The sequence below is a fragment of the Aethina tumida genome, chromosome 2 (genome assembly GCF_024364675.1).
Source record: "Aethina tumida isolate Nest 87 chromosome 2, icAetTumi1.1, whole genome shotgun sequence".
NCBI classification, from domain to species: Eukaryota; Metazoa; Arthropoda; class Insecta; order Coleoptera; family Nitidulidae; genus Aethina; species Aethina tumida.
In genome coordinates, this window is record NC_065436.1 from 22,499,807 (window position 1) to 22,521,293 (window position 21,487).

General features: G+C 28.3%; 1 protein-coding gene across 1 annotated transcript in view; it reads left to right on the forward strand.

Annotated features, from left to right (window-relative positions):
• LOC109594240 (ras-GEF domain-containing family member 1B-like) overlaps positions 1–21,487 on the forward strand; it is a 122,303-nt gene that overhangs the window by 33,359 nt on the left and 67,457 nt on the right. The window lies entirely within an intron of this gene.

Here is a 21,487-nt window from a genome sequence, read left to right on the forward strand (position 1 = left end):
ATATTTTTATCTAAATTTAATATGAAAAAATTATTTATTATCATAAATTTAATACAAAAAATTTATTCATGATGCTTAAACAATTTATACTCAGATTTTTAAAATATTTTCTTTATTAATAGATAATTCTTAAAAAGTCAATAAACATGTGGAGATCTTAAGCTTTGTTCCAAGTAAGGAACATAGTTTAATTAACGCAGAACTAATTAAATTTGTAAATTTTTTAACATTTTTGACTTATAACTATATTATATCAACAAATAATTGTTTATGATGATTAATCAATTTATAACAAGATTTTTAAAATGTGTAAAAAATATTCTTTGTTAATAGATAAGTCTTCAAAAGTCAAACATTTGCAGATCTTGACAAATTGACTTTTGTTCCTGCACACCATAAGTATTTTTTACTATTTTTATATTTGTCGTCTGATCACTATAATCATGCTTTAAATTAGTAAGGAACAAAGTTTAATTAACACAGAACTAGATAAAAACGTTTTAAATTATTTTTGAAAATTTTGTGTCTATTTTGGCTTATGACTAATAATTTTTATCTAAATCTAATGTAAACAAAGTTTATTTATGATGTTTAAACAATTTATACCTAAATTAAAAAAAAAAATGTTAAATAGTTTCTTTATTAATAGATTAATTCTAAAAAATGAATACACATTTGCAGATCTTAACAAATTAAGGAGGTTGTTCTCCCAAACATAGAATTTTTTATTTTGTTTTTTTTTCTGTCCACACAATGACACTGTTTAAGCAATGTATACTTAAAATATATAAATATATTCTTTAATAATTAGTTAAGCCCAATAATTGAATAAAATTTGGCAGATATTGTCAGCCAACAGGTCATGTCGTTCAGGAACGAAGTCTTCGTTATAGTGTTAATGTTTAATATAATTTATTGGGATTTGATGTGATAAATTTATTATTTCTTTTCTTTTTTATTTTTGCCCAACATTAGATTTTTTCACATTTTTATTTCATCCCCTAAACATTTTTGCTTAAACCTAATATCAACAAATTATTATTTAAGTAGTTTAAATAATTTATACAGATTTTTAAAATTGTTAAAATGTTTTCTTTATTACTAAGTTAATCATAATAAAAGAGTAAATATTTATAGACCTTGACAAATTTTGCTTTATTCATACATTCCATCTAGAATTTATTCATCACGTGACCCATAAAATTACTTTTCACTTATTTAATTATAATTTTTTTTTTTTCACATATTTATTTTAGCTTAGCACTAAAAATTTTCGCATGAATCTAATCGAGTTAACGATTTTTTGAGCAATTTATATTTCTAAGTAAAACACATTATTAATAAATTAACCCTAATAACTAAATAAAAATTTGCATATCTTGACAAATACTAATTTATTTCTGCATAAAAACTAGAAACTGTGTTGTTTTTAAATTTCTGAGATTGTTGCATGCATGCTCTAAATAAGTAACGAAAAAAGTTTAATTAACGCAGAAATAATTAAACAAAAAAAACCTAATTATTTTTTGGAAATTTGAACAACAAATTTACGTGCATATAATCCCATATAATACTTCGAAAGGAAAGTAGGTTGGAAGTTTAGCATGCGTCGCTCATTAAATATGCTGGATGTGTGTATTCTACAAATGACAGGACGTGTTTACCAACTAAAATTTAATTAAAGGCTGTCCTGGTCTTTTTACTACACCGAGATTCGCGTTAAACATTTCTAGGTTATTCTCACACTAATAACGCTCATTATTATGCAGCCAATCAAGACTTTATACATTATTCAAATGTTGATCTTTGAATTATTTCTGTCCGAGTTAGTACGTCCACAATATTACTAGTTTTGAAACAAAAACATAAAGACACGTTTATAATTTGTAGGAACTTTCTCCGCAGTAAAAGAAAACATTTAGTATTTTACACTGCAATTAGCCAGACTATAATAATCGTATCGGATACGCACGATTATTAAATGAACAAAACCGAATTGGGTTAGTATAGATTTGATTGATTGTGAAATTATAAATGGAAATAACGCACTTCGATTTGAATTGCAAATCACTTCCTAACATAAATCGCGAAACAAAGAAGTAAGTCCCACACGAACAGCGATTCATCATTGCCTTACTGACAAGTTTGTGTCTACATGTCGACTAATCTGGTTTATCTACATCTAAATGCACATCTATTATTACGAAATCGTAACAGATGCAGAACAAGACAAATAACAATAAATGTTATTCTGAAAGTGGGGCTGTTTTTCTAGAATTTTCTCTTACTATTGCTGAAGAAATCTTACAAAATTTTCCTTGATTTATCTAGTTCTAATTCATGCTTGTCTAACATGTGTAGCATTTTCGTTTCACATTACTACTAAAAATTGTAAATTGTAATTTTACATCTAATGTAGCTTATCCGCTTCTTTATTTTTCTCAAATTATTACAGCATTGGGTAAATGACAATCACATTTGCCGAAACATTGAAGAAATAGTTAAAACTTATGAAAAGAAATTATATAAAAATGTTCCTCTTTCTTCCTTTCATATTATTTCTTTTTTCCTATAATACTATTCAAAAAGTATTGTTCATATTTTTTATTGAATTTTGCCTTAATGATGGAGAAGTAATTTCAGAAAATTTCTTTCAAAAATAATAAAAAAATAAAAAAGTTTATAAATTATGCATTATCCAAGCCATATATTTCCTAAAAAATAATTTTTTCAGTGTATTATTACAAAAATTTGACCAGAAATGTGAATTATTTTATTGAAAGTATCAAATAAATAAACAATTCTTGTATTTATCAAATTTTTAAACCACATGTCAGCTGATGTGTTATAACAGATGCAGAACTAAACAAATGACTAAATGATTATTTGAACGTGTCATTTTTTATTGAATTTTACCTTAATTTTCTAGAAGTAATTTAAGAAAGTTTTTCATAAATAATTTAAAAGAAGTTTATATCTTCTGAATATATTTTTTTAATTTTAATGTATTCTTTGACTAGTAATTCTCTCCTCATTCCACACCATATATATTTTTCTGTATTCCATTACAATTTTACCAAAAAATGATTTTGAATTTTACCTTAATGGTGTCCAGGTAACCTTAAAAAGCTTTTCAAAATTTTCTCTCCAAAATAATAAGTCAAAATTTATATCTCCAGAATTATTTTAATTTCAATTCTCAATTTATTCTTTGATTAGTTATTCTCATTTTACACCAAATGTTTCCTAAAAAATATTTTTTTCTTTATTTCATTACAAAAATTTCATCAAAAAATCATGCTTTAAAAGTAAGAATGTTGCCTCAATTATGTGTAAATAATTTCAGAAAGTTTTTCAAAATTGTATTTCAAAAATAATAAAACAGAGTTTATATATTCTGAATTTTTCAAATTTTAATTTATTTTTTGACTAATTATTCTCCTATCACTTCACACCAAATATTTCCTGAGAAAATATTTGACTAAAAAATCATTATTTAAAAGTGTGAATTTTTATTGAATTTGTCTTAATGATGTACAATGAAATCCATAAAGTTTTTTTTTCAAAAAATATAAAACAGAGTTTATACCTTCTGATTTTTCCTAATTTTATTTTATTCTTTGCCTAGTTATTTTACTACCATTTGCCAATTGAATTTGTTTGTCTTAATAATGTATAACTAATCTCAAAAAGTTTTTCAAATTTGTTTTTCAAAAATAATATAAATTTTCTGTAATTCATTATACTCCCATCGTTTCATATCATAAATTTCCTGAAAAAATATTTTTTCAGTCTTCCATAACAAAAATTTTACCAAATATATTAATTACATATTTTATTGAAAGTAATAAATAATTTAAGAAATTTTTGATTTTATAAAAATTTTAAATCACATGTCATCTGGTTTATCCACATCTAAATACTCACATGTGTATTTTTACGAAATCGTAACAGATGCAGAACAAGACAAGCAACAGTAAAAGGTAGTTCTGAAAGTGTGATACATTTTTCTTGCATTTTGCCAGACTATTATTGGAAATTCTACAAATTTGTGTAAACAATTTCATTACTTTTCCAAATTGTAATTTATTTTTTTATTTAGTTTTTCACATTATACATTTGGTGTAAAATAATCTTTTAGCCTTTTTTATTACAAAATTTTTTGAAGAATTCTAGGAAATCTCAATTTTTGACATTTGACAAATCTAAATGTCGTCTTCATATTTATTTTCTTTAAAATGTTAGTTAATTTTATGCTTATATTTTATTTTCACATACTGTATTTAAATAGTTTTCCTGCCTTTCACCCACCATCAATGACAAAAATGTACAATCAAGTATTTTGAAATAATTACCAATCTTCGATCAGACATTTTCATTTCATATTATATTCTGCAACTGCACAAATTACATTGCATTAAATTAAATTCCTCGTAAATTACCTTACAATACTAAATAAAGAACAGATGTTTCTAATAGACCCAATAAACAAAAGTTTCATGAAATGCAGTTAATTCGATAATAATATTAGAAACGATTTCGTGTTCCAAATAAGACTAATGCATGAAAACTAATACATAAACTTAACCATAGAGGTCACTCAACCTAATCCTTTTTGTCTTAAATTGTGTGTTGACAAATGAAAACAAATAAAAACTTTCTCCGCGAACTCATAATATGCAGACAATACTTAAAGATGGCAATAATCGTTTTTCGTTATTTTATTACAGCATTTCCTAGTAGAAATCAATACACAATGAAATAAAAATAGATCCGGAACAAAAATAACATAATATTGCCCGGATTTTATCGATAGGCTCAAGCAAACTCATAATGATGTAGGTTTAAAATAGGACAAACTAATTTATAAGTGGCATGCCGCAGGGTTATTTATTCGTCTGTCGTGATACAATTTCATGTATTTATTCAAAAACATTTCCAAAGCGAATTATGCCGGCCCAATTTTAATTTAATTCCAATCGATGCAAATCGAACCCTATCCAGGCCAGACACATTACACAAATTGAATCATGGTTTATTCAGGTGTCGGCAGTTAAAATACACAAACGAAATAGATGAAACTAATGAAAAAGCCATCAAACCAACCGGAATATTCAAAAATTGAGCTGTGGGACACAATAATTTCACTGCGGTTCTGCAACTAAACTTGCATCGTGTGTGGTCATTATTTTTATCATTTACTAACAAGGCAAATAGTTATTCTAAAGCACCTAAACAAATAAAATAATGTAAGGTGTGAAGGGTTCTTGTGGTATTATTAATCCCGAACTAGTCCGGTAGGTATTAAGTGCGTTACTAAATTTTAGGTTACTACAGAACCACTCGGAGAAGCAACTGAAGATGGTACTTAACAATGACCAACAACTGTTATTATTATTCACGCTCTCCCAGCTTACAGATGTTACATAAAGCACAATTAAATCCACTTTTGATTTCATTAAAACACTGCATTAAACGCTATTAAATTTAATTAATGATAAGTGCACATAAAAATATTTTTTAATGCCACTCATCAGAATCCTCACAACATTGTTAATTAACCCCCAATTATTAAAATTAATGCGTAAATGTGTTATTTTTAATTAATTGTTATTTTTTTGTAAATATCTAATTATCTGTACTAGTAAATATGATATTTTACATCGTGCAATCTCAAGGTTTGACTATCTCCACAATACATCACACTACCATTTAAATTCGTTAAACCTCTTACAAAACAAAAAGTGCAAGATAATTACAAAAATTAGCAATTATAAATCAGTGGCAACAAAACAGAATGCAACAGTGCACTCACGGAAGGATCTGCGTGTTTGTCAGAAAATATTTATTCCGTACTGCAGGAAAACACCTTGCGTAAACATGGCGATAATTAAAAGTCGAGCCTTACGTGCGCCTATCCGCATAGGGGGAAGGAAAAAGAGGGCTAAATGGAAATTGGGGCAGGTGATAAAACAGGGGATGGACAGATGGCAACGCCGAACATGGTGGTGAGTTAATAACTGTCGAAGGTGTACGGAATAAGGAAAAGAATTACGACCCCGTGAACGTCTTGTGTTTGATAATGATGCGTGACTCAGGGATGAAATGAGTTTGGTTCAATTGGGTTTTGGTCAATTAATTGGACATTTTGAGATGGTTTATTAAATATAATTTGTATATATGGCTAGTAAATTGTAGGTGGTTAATAAATCTAAAACTATTTATGAGTAGTTAATTTATTTTATTTAAAACTGTGGAATGAGGTTTTTCTTAGCAGAATTGCTGAAAACCTTTCGTAAAATAAAAAATATCATTGTATGAAATTGTATCTCAGTGTTCACGGACTTAAATAATTTTATTTGTAAGAAGAAATGAAAAACACACAATTATATGTAATAACTTGTTTATTTTTCTTATTTTCTTTTTTTATAATCATGGCATTTGGTCATTCAATTAGAGGTTTTCAGGTTGTGTATTAAGTTTAATTTGAAAAATTGGATAATAGTCAGTAAATGGAGTTAATTTATCTTATTTTAAAATATGAAATGATGTTTTTGTTAACAAATTTGCTAAAGAACTTGTCTTAAATTAAAAAACATCATTCCAAGAAAGTCTTTGTCAGTTCATTTAAATTAATATATTTCAAAAATTTTCCTTGTAGGTTGAAACACAATTATACATTTCAATAGCTTATTTATTTTTCTTATTTTATTTTTTTGACATCATGCTAAACTCCATTAATTTTAGGTTTGGGATTATTTCTTATATTAAATTTGGAAATTTTGATAATAGTCAATAAGTGGTAACACAATATTACTCTTAAAGCAGTTTAGGTTTAGTTTTTTAATCTATTTTATTTAAAACTAAATATCATGTTTTTCTTAATGGAATTACTGAAGAACTTCTGATAAAATAAAAATCATTATTTTATAAGTCTTCAATGATTCAATTAAAAAATTAGTAAGTAGAAATTTTTCTCACTGTCTTTAAGATGACAAATTCAATTATAAAATAATATAAAAAACAAACTTCTAAATTGCAATAGTTTTCTGACTCAAAAGATCTTTGTCTAAAGGGAAGTTAGAGAGGTCTTGGCGAATTATTAGTAATTCTAATTAGAACTTATGTTAGGAATATTGGTCAATTTTTATACAACCCAAATATGTACATATGTAACGTACATTTTTCCTTTATCAGATCTTATTTTTAATTTCCTTGCGGCTTACTGTAGCGCCGTTTCTTATCAGTTAATTGAAACTGTGGCTGGTTTATTGGCATCTAATGAAGGTTTTAAATTTTATTGGCGTATAAAATTTAACTGGCCTGCGAAAGCATATTTTTCCTCCCCGTTCCAGATCAATAAAACTTTATGTTGGTCTGGTTAGCATAGAGAATGTTTCCAAGAAAGAAATTTGTGATATTAATGTTTCTCGTGTCCTTATACGACACACGAAATAATATACGAGGGCACAGACTGTTCTGTTTTGGATTAACTTCGCGAGCAACAGTGGTCGAAAAAACCAAAAAAAAAAAAATTAACACGAAACTTAAAAATGTGAATAAAGATTTGAAGGTAGATAGTACGAAGAGTTTCTGTACGGCAGTACCGCACAGTTTAAATTCAAAGCTTTCGTCCTGATGGACCGCAGGGGGTACGCTTACCTTGTCGCAGCTGCTTCGTTTTTCGTTCGGTTGGACCAGTGTATATTGGCCCATTTTTTTGTTATAATGAGCATTATCGAATAAAAATATTCGTGGCATGGTTGGGGAAACAAAATAGCACTGTTGCATGACGGCAACTTCCGGCGTCGGGTGAGCCTTGACTGGACAAAAGGAAGACGCATGCGCCACCGTTGCCAGGCGTCACGTACATTGTTGAAACATTTGAATACTACGTCAAACCTGCCACCTTGATTCTTACAGTTTTCACGTGAATTTCAGTGGTTTCAGATCAGTGTTTATTTCAGTTCTTTCCGTTGTGATTTTAGTTCTTTCAGTTTCAGCCATTTGGTTTCGTTTCGCACCCTCCACATCCTCAGTGCATATGTGGATTTTTTTAGTTGGTTTTATTTTGCCGTAAGGTTTTTTCGCTTTTGTGTACTTGTACGTTATTTTTTTTTTTTTTTGGTTTGGGATGTGCAGGTAACAATGTCACAATTTTATTTTGTTTCCGTCTAATTTAAGCCGTAGCTGTAAACTGTACATATTCGACCAAGTGTAACGTTCAAAATGTCGCAACATGAATCCCGTCATAGTCGCCAATTATACGTATCTATGGCATTTATTTACGCGAAGTCACTTTTACTTCCTATGCGATTTATCTAATCTAAAGCCGTAAATTTAACATAACTTAAATGCACAATAAATTGCCGGCCGGCTACTTATTATGCATAGATAATTAGTGCTTGAAAAAACACTCAAATGAAATAGTTCTGCTATCGGAAAATGACGCACAGTTCTGTCGCCTGCAGTAAACAAATAAATCCACTATAGCTATTAAATGTAATAAATTACTGTTTATTGTAAATACAGTGACTAATTGTTCATTATAGATGGCGCTGTTAAAATAAAAATAAAAATCATATAAACTTAGTTGAGTTTTATGAGAATTTATACATCATTAGTTCAATTTATGTTTGAATGATATCTATGATCTATAATTAGTAGTTAGTAAATGAAAATGTAAGCTGAATTATTAATTTTTAACCCTCATACATTACATATACTTGTATTGTATTATTTGGAATAAAATCAATAAAACAAGCGCTTTTCGTGATTACCAACTAACGAGTTATAGATAAAAATATTATACAATAAGATTCAAAAAACTATTTAATATATTAAGGATTAATAAAAATTGAAACAGTATTACAAAATAAAACAAAATTATTTGAAATTGGACAATACATCATAAATTTTAACCCGGTCGTAACACATGAAAGTGTTACATTTATTTATATAACAAATCGTAATTTTTTTAAATTTCAATTATTTAATTAAAATAATTTATTAATTTATTATATTTTAAATTTTTCTATGATATAAGGATTATTTTATATAATTACAGAGAACAAGCAAAATATAAAAATTTCATTAGTATATAGTTTTGACAATTCAATAACTTCAATTCCTTAATAATTTGAGAAGAACATTTGGCACCATTAAGTTTAAAATTAATCATATTTTTTAAATAAATTTTTGAATGAACTTTACAAGTAAATAAACAAAGTAACATCTATCAATTTTATAAAAGATTTAAAAAGAATATCTTTTGTTATTAATTTTATCGATTTTTTTTTCAGCCAAACTGAAATCAGAAAGTTTTGAAATTTTTAATGTTTAACTGTAGTTTAAAAGTTGCAACAAGTAAAATGAATAAACAATATGGCGAAGATTCACAAGATAAATTATCAAATATCACAAATGTAGCTTTAGTTGCTAAATTGGAAAAAAAAGGATGCCTAACTTAGAAACTGTTTTTATGTATATTTCAGGACTACTTTTATAAAAAAACAGTGTTTTTTATTCAGTTAGTAGTTTCTATGATGTGGTCTAATTAATTTGCAATTTACTTGATATAATAAAGTCTTGATAAGTTGATTTTTTCTTGATTAGTTATAGTTGGAGTTATTGAACTTTAACTGCGTTTTTTAATTTTTTACTTTTGAATTTAAATCATGAAATATAAACTTAATACTGTGTTTTCTGTTTATAATATCAAATATAGTATAGTGCTAAAACCAAATTAAAAAATGTTTTTAATATTTAATACTTATTTTCTGTTTAAAATGTTTTACCAGTATGTATTTTTTGAAGACATATACAACGGCTTTCTAAAATAGGTGGTAAAAAACAAAACACATCCATTAAAGAAGAATATCCAAATAAAATTTTTTCTAAAGTTTTTTCTGAACATAACCTCCCAAATTTAAATTTCAAATTTTTTTTTGGCATGTATTATCCTAAAATATGTAATAGTGCTATTATTCTAGGGAATTATTTTCGTTATTTTAATACGCCACTGAATATGTTTTAAAACTATATTAATAATGGGTGAATATCATGGAAAATATTAAAAAAAAATTATGCCTTGTTTTTTAAATGTTTATAAAAGTTAGATTTATTAAGTGATTAAAAAATATAAGTAAATGTTCTTTTTTCATTATTTAAATATTAAAACTAATAAAAAATTATGTTATTAACCTATTGTATGAAAATCAATTTGACTTTCTTCAAACATTAAAACAAATCAATATTAATCAACAGTGTATTTTTTCTTCCAAATTGTTCAAGGAATATAAAAAGTTTAATAGTGTCGTAGAAAATATGGCTAAAATAGATAACTCACCTAAATTTACACTACTCTATCATTATAGAAAGAAAAAATTAAATTGAATTGTAAGATATTTTAGGATAATACACACCGAATTTAAATACAAGTGGACAAAGGTTACACAAATATAAGAAAAAAATAATAAATTTAAATTTTAAAGACTCTATTTCCTTAAAAAAAATACATAAAAAAATTATTTACATTTTCTTCATTATTTTCTCACCTATTTTAAAAACACCTGGGTGTATGAATAACCTTAAAAACCTATTTACTCAGTCATATTATCGACAACCAATATTTTTTTTAATGCGTCCTTTTCCTTATATATATTTATTTTTAAAAATTTATTTTGCTTTTGTTTCCTTTCACGGAAATATATTTAATAAAATATAAATTAAAATATAAAAAATTACGAAGGAAAAGGAAGTTACAAAGAAATTAAAGAATATAACCAATTTTTAAAATCAATATAAAAATTAAATATTAAGAAATCAACAGTTTTACTGATTATTATTTTATTCTATGACTGAATATTTTTTAGAATTTATTGTATTTTGTATATAGGTAAAAATGATAAATGTTTTCTTCTTCAAAACTGTAAAACTTTTAAATCTTATTGTAAATATGCATCTACCATTTTACATTGCTAATTTTCGTTGCGACACTGCCAAAATAATGTGGTGGTACACCCCGTTGTCGCAGCCGGTGTCATTAAGCCTAATGCACGGGGGCACATACTCCTTTCGTTTTTGATCAATACCATGCTTGACAATAATAACCTTTTACATTGATTTTTTACGCGAACATTAGTTCCACCTTAACTATTATGTAGGTGAACCGTGCGTACACCAGACATAAGGGTCACAAACGGGCGATACGCGTTCGCGTGATTCCCAGTGATTTGCTTAAATTTAACGATCACGTAGCCTCCATCTAAACAAACCTAAATTGGGGTATGTGCCGGGCACAAAAGATCGTTAGTTTCGCTTTTCGTTAAGCCACAATTTATTCAAAATTCATTCTAGAATTATTGAAGCTTTGTGCCATTCGATATTAATTAGTAGTCATAGGTTCCAGATTTATAATTAAACTGATAATAATATCAGGTGCTAATTGATATTTATAACAGGCAATTAACGACCCTCACAGTTATTATTTTTGTAACATTTTCTACCTTTTCATTAATTTGTATGCGGTAACCTCAGAATGAAACGGTTAATGAAAGGCTTATGTCAAGCAACAATTAGTCAAATTGTCGCAGTTGCAAAAACGGAATGGATAAAATGTTGGGGACGAGAGATAATGGGTCGGTGAATCCCTTGTAAAAGAGTAAAAATGGTGCTACCTATCGGCTGTTACAGAGCCTTTTTAAAACGGTACAATGGATCTAATTTAGTGCGGTGGTTGTCACTGACTAGAGCCACAGTATTTTAAGAGTCACCGTGATACGGGAATTTTTACGGCTGATTCGGGAAATTAACTTTCGTGTGAAATGGTTTTTTGTTTCACGCAACTTCGGGGACAAATGTAGATGTAAATGACTGAATATTTAAATTATATGGTAATGAATAAAATTGGTCATGACTATCCAATACATGGCGCATTCACCATTTTCTAAACTATATAAATTTTATTCATCTCTAAAGAAGATATTTACTTTGTTTTGAAAATTGTCCACTTTTTATATATACTAATGAAATATTAGTTAATTAATTTTTATATTTTAACCAATTGTATTACAATGGAGAAAATTTAATATTTATAAATTATTTGGACAAAATCGTCAAATGATAACGTCGCAAAATATTAATTAAATATGCATTTGTGAAATATAATTAATATTTCAAAGTTTTGTAAAAGTCTAATTGTTTAATTTTAAAACCTATAAATTTGAATTTATAAATGTATTTATTTTGCATAAAAATTGATAAATAAAAAAATATATATTTGTACAATATTTTTTTAAATATTCACAGTAAAATAATAGGTCCAGTCCAAAATTTTGATAAATATTTGTAAGCTTATAAAATTGCCTCTTAGTGAGGCTGATAACATTAATAAGGATAAGCAAAAATTGATATCAAAACAGTTTTCTTTGATTTCATTGATTTTGAAAAGTCTTATTTTTTTTTCTTTTTTGTCAAATGAATTTTTCCTATTCTAAATTATCATTTAATTATATTGCCTTAACAGTCATTAAGGATCATTAAAATTAGGAAGGAATTAGGGATTTCCTCCAAAAGTTTGGCTTATCTAATTTAACGTCAAATACTTTGTTCGAATTATTAAGACATTTGAGATATCTAAGCTCGAGTTATCAAGTAATTGATAGTATATATATAAAATAAAATTGATAATATATACGTTTTTTACAAGATTGCATACTTATTATTTAAATTTTACTTGTTAATATACATTTTAGATATATAACTATAATTTTTATTTTATCAATATTTATAGTGACTTAATAATTATAATAATTTATCAGCTATGGTAACTCTTATTTTTCAAAATTTGGTTGCAGACCATTAAAATTAGAGACATTAAAATCTTATTTTTTCTGTTGACCATCATAAAAATAAAGGGTTCGTGCTTGACTTTTCTGGACGAAAATTAGAAAATTTATTGTCTCGTACATTAATAATCCATTTTAGCATTGCATAATAAGTATTCAAAAATCATATTTATATTCAAATAAGGTCACACGAAAAACACAACCCCTGATCAGTTTGTGGGCACGAAAACCGGCCCAATTTCCTGGCACGGCCTGCGAATCGAAATGAAGTGGGCACCGGCGGGCGCTTATCTCCGTCCACAACGTCGGCGACGACCGCGGCGACGGCGAACTGCAAGTCATCCCCCGAAAAGCCACTTGGTCGCACTGCCGCAGTTGTTTACGGCTATCGACTGCTGCAGTTATATCGTGACTCGGTGACGTCACGTTTTGATTGTTGGAATAGATTAGCGGGTGCGTGCATCCTAGCGAGTTCGGCGGGGCGACGGCGGCGGCGGCGGCCGCCCTACCTGACTTGCGCTCCTCATTGACATCGCACCTGAACTGCTGAAAGTTTTCTAGTGGTTTTTTTCGTGCGAACGGTGCCTGTGTCCCCGATGTTTGATTTATGCGTTGCTAGTTGGGGTGGCCGGCCGTCGGTTCGGGGGTGGGAGATCGTCCGATGCGTGGTGTATTAGTGACTGCACGCGGGATTCGTAATTGCTTGAGTTTTTAATTTAATTGATGACATGTGCGAATGGTTCAGTTGGTAGTTCATGAATCTAATGCATTAAGTGACTCAAGATCAGATTAAAAATATCGATATTAGACTACAGTTTATTCAAATAAGACCATTTCGTGGACATTTTAGAAAAATCGTATTTATTAGTATGTCTATATGTATAACAAAACCGGTGTAATTTCAAAATTTACGAATATCTAATACGCTCTTCTTCATATCATCCTTCAAACTGAAGATAAAATTATAAAATGTATATTAAGATTTTTCCCATAATAATCAAATATGTAAAAATATTAACTTAAAATTTAGTAAACGTTTTTTTATATAATTTCTAAAAATATAATAATATTTTTAATATTCAACAAAAATTTAGTCAGTATCTTTAATTACATAAATGAAATAAACGACGAAATATTTATAAATATTTTTTATGTAACTATTGATAGAAATATATTATGAAATTATTTATGTTAATTATTAATCCTAAATTAAAGCAAATTTGTAATTAGAATAAATAATTTTATTAATTTATAAAATCAGTTAAATAATTACAAATATTTACAAAATAACAAATAATTTGTAGATCGCATTAATCAGTTTAAATGAAAAAATATGGCTTACTTAACATAATGTGTTCATATTTCATCCAACTGTTTCTAAAATATTGTCTGAAATAAACCATATGGTCTTGGTTACTAAAAGAATTTAAAAATTACTTTATATTTTATATAGAATTTTTATTATATTTAACCAAAAATATGTTTCACAATTAAAATATGTTTAATGTATATAATTAACAATTTTATAGTTTAAGATTTATGTAAATTTTTTCCTTTCCAAAAATGTTCTAAAATGACATAATAAATTATTAATTACGTTTAATTTCAAAATTGTGGCCTAAATTTTATAGTTTAATGATTATTATTGGAGACAATTTTTTTTTATAACTTTCACTTTTCAGTAGAGCTTTCAGTTTCAAATTGTAAAAACACATTTTAAGAGACTTTTCTAAAATTTACAATTAAAAGTATATTAATTGGTACAACTTAAATACTTACGATATACCATTTTAATAAATAAAAAGTCGAAAATTAATAAACTTTTAAATGAATAATAGTGGAAAATTGGATGGAGGTTATCATATGAACTCATAGAGAACTATTTTATTAAAATTTTAATTTTAGTTAACAAAATTGGTTACACTTGGTTTATACGTATTAGTATATGTATATTTAAATAATATAATGTAATAAATAAAATACTGTACATCTGTGGAAACTTTTCTACGAGTCTTGGCACTGGAAGAATTCACAGATTGTATTTGAATCGTGGTTCTTTTAATGCCATATTTTGTGGAAAAGACAAACGTCCCGTACATCCGACAATTGATCCCAGATTCTATTAAAACTTAATTTAATGTCAAAGTAAACAGATAATGTTAAAAGTTCACGATCGATTAGTGTATTGTGTTCCGTTAACAGAGAGTGACAGTTTAATGTATACTTAATAACATTACTTTTCACGTGTACCGTCGACAAATACTGTTCCCTCACGTCACCCTTAAGCAGTAGGAATTTTATGTTTTTTTATAAATTCGCTTTGTGTATCAACAATTAATTTAATTTCGTTCCTCACATTCCTCCAACGTTGATCTCTTCTGAGAGGCAGATAATAATTAATTAATAAATTAATTCGACAATTGTAGGTGTTGTTTGTGTAATTTTAATTTATTTATCAATAGGATGGGCCACCCATAAAGCACTTCAATTATTATTGAAGACACTCCACAATAATGATTAGGTGATTGTAAGAGTGCTTGTTCATTTCAAGCGGGTCTTTTCAAGTGTAATTGAAGATGTTTGTGCCTTTATAGATGTTATTCGTGTTTAATAAATACTAATCAATATTGACTTGATGTATTATTACTCCTTACTTTTATCATAATTTATTCACTCTTGATTAATAAGGTAAGTATAAAATAATTACAGCTTAAAAGGGTTCATACATGTAAATTAGAGTAATTAGAAACTTGAGTAAATTGTTCCTGATTTTATATTATGGGTCTTTCGGAAATTAGTTCAAGTACTTTAAAAATATGGTTAGTGGGGATTTGTTAGTTCCCAGACCTACAGATGGAAACGCCGTATTCTACTAAAAATATGAAAGTTCAGTTCAAGGGACGAGTCTAAATTTAATTTATAATAATGATGGTTCGGCTTATGTTAAACATCCTACAGAGTCAATTTGTTATACCCACAATGAGATATGGTGGCGGTTCAATTATGCTGTGGGGATGCTTCAGTTCTTCTGGCTAGACCACCTTAGACTAATTTATATACAGGTATATGTTAAACAACAATTGGCTTTCACATATTGAAGAAATGATGCTCTTAATAAATTAATAATATTAATAATTATTAAAAAGATCCCGTATATCAACACAAGAAATATAAGGTTGACATATATCTGTTTCACGGACACAGTTCGCATTAAATAAAAGAGTTATGGCTAAAATATTTTAAGGAATTCCTATAATAATGGCCACCACTGTAATTATAATACCTACATACTAAAACCAAATTTTACATTATTCTTATTTTGACTTGTTTTTTAATATTTTTTATCAATAAAATTACATTATAAAGGTCATTTTTACATAATATTTTTGTTTTTATAGATATAATATACTTTTTTACTGTTTGTTTTAAAATATAAAAAATCCGTAAATGTGTTATAGCCTATAAAATGTTTATAGTACTACACATTTGTTTTCATATCAATTGTGAATAGATATAATAGTTTTCGTTATGTCTAACAATAGAACAATATTAAATAGTTTTTATTGAATTTGGCCAATAAAATAAAGTCAGAGAAACTGAAGACATTAATGGTAAATAATATCTAATACATATTCACATATTTTTTTATATATAGAACAAATAAAATGCATTTATTTCGATTATTTCGTGCAGACATCGGAGTTTTTTGCAAAATGTAGTGTGAATATCAAACTTATGAAATGTCGACTAGTTTTATCCCAGTCCATAAAATCGTCGTGCCAAATATCAACACTCGAAAAAAAATTACAATTTCAGATCAGTTATCCAATATGCAGGGAAATTCACGACAAATGAATAATACATGAGCCTGTTATCATCGCGTTCATTTGTCAGACCACGCGCGACATTGAACTGTACGAGTACAAAAATAAAAAAAAACAACAGGAAAATTAAAACGGGGCACATTTACCTTCGGTAATGTCGATCGCGGAAAAAACTGAATTGTACCTTGTGTAATCGTCGAGGCTAATATCCTCGGTTTTCCTTGAACGTCGTTATCTTTATTCAAGCTGGAAATTAATAATGCACCGTGGCACGTCTGCTAAACGTTTCGATAAGTGAACTTTCCGTTGGGACTTTAAAAATGACGATAATGGTGTTTTCTTCTATTAAATTTATTTTCTTTTTTAGGTTGCCAGTTCTTCGTCTAAGTGAACGTGCACCATAATTAGGGGGCTTTAATGTCGTTTTCACTTTATAATTTATAATAACTCATGACGTCGGTTAGCACTACTAAGAAATGAGTTTTTATTGAGTGATTTGATATTTAACGTTGATGCGGTTACGTAGTGTGCCCCTTGGACACGCATGTCTTGGGCAATTCTTAGCATTTCGAATTCCTCTGACTAGTCATCTACAAAATAATATATCAATTTACTGGTGTTTGTAACTCGTGGATTTGATATTTTAATAACATGCTAATATACTGTTACGTTGTGCAATATTTTAGTCGATGGCCTATTAAATTTCAAAATTGTGGATGTAAAATTGATATTATAGTGGTACGAATATGTAGAAAGTCACATTTTACGATAGTTTGCACTATACACACATAGTTAATTTTATTGATAATTTAATTTATTTGTATTATTTTAAAACTAGAATAGACGAATTTACTTATAAATTGATAGTTACAATCTACAATTTTTACAACTTAATTTAAATATTTTTTTATTATCATTTTGGATTTGGTATTTAAAAATGGTACTTTGCTGTGATATTTTCATTAATTAGACTTCTGACAACCACTTATTACTAGAAAATGTGTATATTTTTCCCATTCATTGTCATTCTGAAAAACAATGTCAACATTTATTATTCTGATAAAGTTGAAAAAAAATTAATGATGCCTAATAACTAGAAATGTTTTATTTTGAAATATTTAAACGTATATAAATAACTCAGACCCCTTAATTGACAGTAATATACTTTAGGATTCCAAAAAAAAAAGTTTGAACAATGATATTATATAAAAATATGCTATACTGTAAAGTAAAATTGTTTCATAAATATCAGGAGTCCCCTTTAAAATTAAATAAGTTAGTTCAAATGCAATACTCTTTCTTATGGGATACTTCATATAAATATTTTGTTAGATAAATAATATACAGAAAAGTTAAAATGTTACAACAGTTCTAAAAATACTCCTTTAATCTACATTAATATAATGATCAAAATCTAGTTTTGAATAAAATAAGTTTATTATTAAATTCTTAATATTTAAATGTAGAATTTAACTCTGACCTATTAGAATAAGTATCTAGATAGTCAAATAAAGATGAATGTTGGTCCTTTCATTAAACTTATATCACAGGAAAGCTAAAGGTCAACCTATTCCCAAATTGATCATTTTTATACAAAATCAATATACCGAACGTCATCTTTGTTGTGTCAAACGAATATTTTTAAGATCTATCAACAGATAATAAAATATTCCGTATTATATTATCATAAAATTCATTATTACACTCCATTAATCGAACAGGTGTGTGGTAATTGTTGCATTCGTAAGAATGTTATTTCTTACAATCAATATGCATTGGAGAGGTCGACAAGGAAAGACAAGGTTGTCTTGGGTCTAACATACAAGGCAGTGTACTTTATCAGATTTATAATGTTGCGGTGAGAGTTTTGAAATATATCGCCGGATTAAATTTTAAGGACAGTGAAAGTGTTAATTGCTGATAAAAAGTCAAAGCGAGTTTAGCACTATCACCGAGGGAATATTTAAATAATTAAATAGTATATTGTACTATCTACTGTCTAAACTATTAATGTCAGATTAACGGAGAAAAATTTACACCAAATAATTATAATTTACAATTAATAGTTATGTCCTATGTTGTTTTCTAACATAATATTAATTGATTTTTTATATTGGGTTGGCAAGTAAGTCATTGCGGATTTCACTCATTGATGGCTTCAGCTGAATTTTTGGTTTGCTGGCGTAGTCCAAATGTAAAACACATTTTGTTATTTGATAATTGGAAATTCAGCTATCAATCAGTAAATAAAGTTTTTTGATCGGTTGCGTAGTTTTCGTTTGGCGTTCGTTGAAAGATGGAAGATCAAAAGGAACATTTTCGTCATATTTTGCTTTTTTATTTTCGCAAAGGGAAAAACGTATCGCAAGCTCACAAAAAGTTATGTGCTGTTTATGGCGACGAAGTCTTAAAAGAACGGCAGTTTCAAAATTGGTTTGCCAAATTTCGTTCTGGTGATTTTTCACTCAAAGATGATAAACGCTCTGGTCGTCCAGTTGAAGTTGATGACGACCTAATCAAAGCAATAATCGATTCAGATCGTCACAGTACAACACGTGAGATTGCAGAGAAGCTTCAGGTATCTCATACATGCGTTGAAAATCACTTAAAACAACTTGGCTATGGGTTCCTCACGAACTGAAAGAAACGCATTTAACGCAACGCATTAACCGCCGCGATTTGCTAAAGAAACGTAATGAAAATGATCCATTTTTAAAACGACTGATAAGTAGCAATGAAAAATGCGTTGTTTACAACAATATCAAGCGGAAAAAACCGTGGAGCAGGCCAGGTGAACCAGTTCAAACAACATCAAAAGCTGGTATTCATCAAAAGAAGGTTTTGTTATCAGTTTGGTGAAATTATAAAGGAATTGTCTACTTTGAACTCTTACCACCCAACCGAACTATCAATTCTGTTGTCTACATTGAACAACTAATAAAATTAAACAATGCAGTTGAAGAAAAGCGGCCCGAATTGACAAATTGTAAAGGTGTTGTATTCCATCATGACAAAGCAAGGCCACACACATCTTTGGTCACTCGGCAAAAATTATTGGAGCTTGGTTGGGATGTTTTGCCACATCCACCATATAGTCCTGACCTTGCACCATCTGGTTACATTTTGTTTCGATCTTTACAAAACTCCTTGAATGGTAAAAATTTCAATAATGATGATGATGTCAAATCGTACCTGATTCAGTTTTTTGCTAATAAAAACCAGAAGTTTTATGAACTTGGGATTATGATGCTGTCTGAAAGATGGCAAAAGGTCATTGATCAAAATGGGCAATACATTACAGAGTAAAGTTATTTAGTTCTTTGAAAAAATTGTCTTTGATTTTCTTAAAAAAATCCGCAATTACTTAGTTGCCAACCCAATATATATATATATATATATATATATATATATATGAAAAGTTTCCGACCTAACAATGATACAACAATTTTTTTCTTATTTTTTTTTTTATTTTTCTACATAGTCTCCTTGTAACTCTACACATTTCTCCCAGCGACGCCCCCATAGTGGTTCACAAAGGTGATTGCCTTCTCATTTAACGAAAATATCTGTCCTCTGAGCACAGTTTTTAGATAAGGGAACAAAAAGAAGTCGCTTGGGCTAGATTTGGTGAGCAAGTTGGATGGCCAAGCAGTTCAAACCGTAATTCGTGGATTTTTGCCATGGAAACCGCTAAGGTGTGACACAGAATTTTCTTTTTCTGCAAATGTGATCGTTTTTCAGCAATTTCTGCCTTCAGCTGGCCAAGTAATGATGCATAGTATGCTCCTGTATTTTTTTTTTTTTTTTTTCATTTTTGTAGAAAATCAATTAAGATAATTCCGTGACTATCCCAAAAAGCTGTCAACCTTCACTTTTCCAGCCGAAAAAACAGTTTTTGCTTTTTTCGGAGCCGGTTCCGCCTTTGCAGTCCACTGTTTCGACTATATTTTTGTTTCGGATGTATAATGGTGTATCACAGTTTGATCTACAGTAATTAATCGGCGGATGTATTGCGCCTAAACTGCGACAACAGAGCATTGGAAATGTTTATTCGAACACGTTTTTGGATAGCTTTCTCATGTCTAAATCTTGATTTAATATGTGACAGACACGTTCTTTGGATATTTTAATCTGCTGCTTTATAATGTAATTCGGCAGTCGTTTAACACTATCTGGCAATGTTATCGTCAGTAGTTGCAGTTTTTGGACGTCCCAAAAGTTCATCGTTTCCCAAGCCACGTTTAAATTTAGCTGCCCAAAATATCAGTGTGGTAATTGAGGGTGCAGAGTCCCCATACATAATGTCTTTGATTTACATATTGCCTTTCAAAAACAAAAATTTAATAAGCTCGATACTCAATTTTTTCCATTTTCACAAAAACACTTACATCGACTCACTCAAACGACTGTCAACTAAAAACTCCGCGTCCAATGAGGCCGAAATTGTCAAAAGATGCACAACTACGTTCTACGCTTTTATAAATGAGTGCCGCGATCTTTGGGATGAGGTCGGAAACTTTTCAGACCACCCTCGTATAAGTATGTTTACAATATTCACAAAATGAATTTCTTGCTTTAAACATATACTTTTTAAATATTAAATAAACTAATACATATTCATGAACTTTAGAGAAGACTGATTATATAAAAATCTGAATATTTTCATATTTATTCTGGGAGTACCTATATAATAAAAATGGCACTATTTTAAATATTATTTATACTAAAGAAAACATTTTCTGACATATTTTCCATTGTGCATTTAACATTGTTTGATACATAATTGAATTATTGATAATGGAATCCGCAAAATGA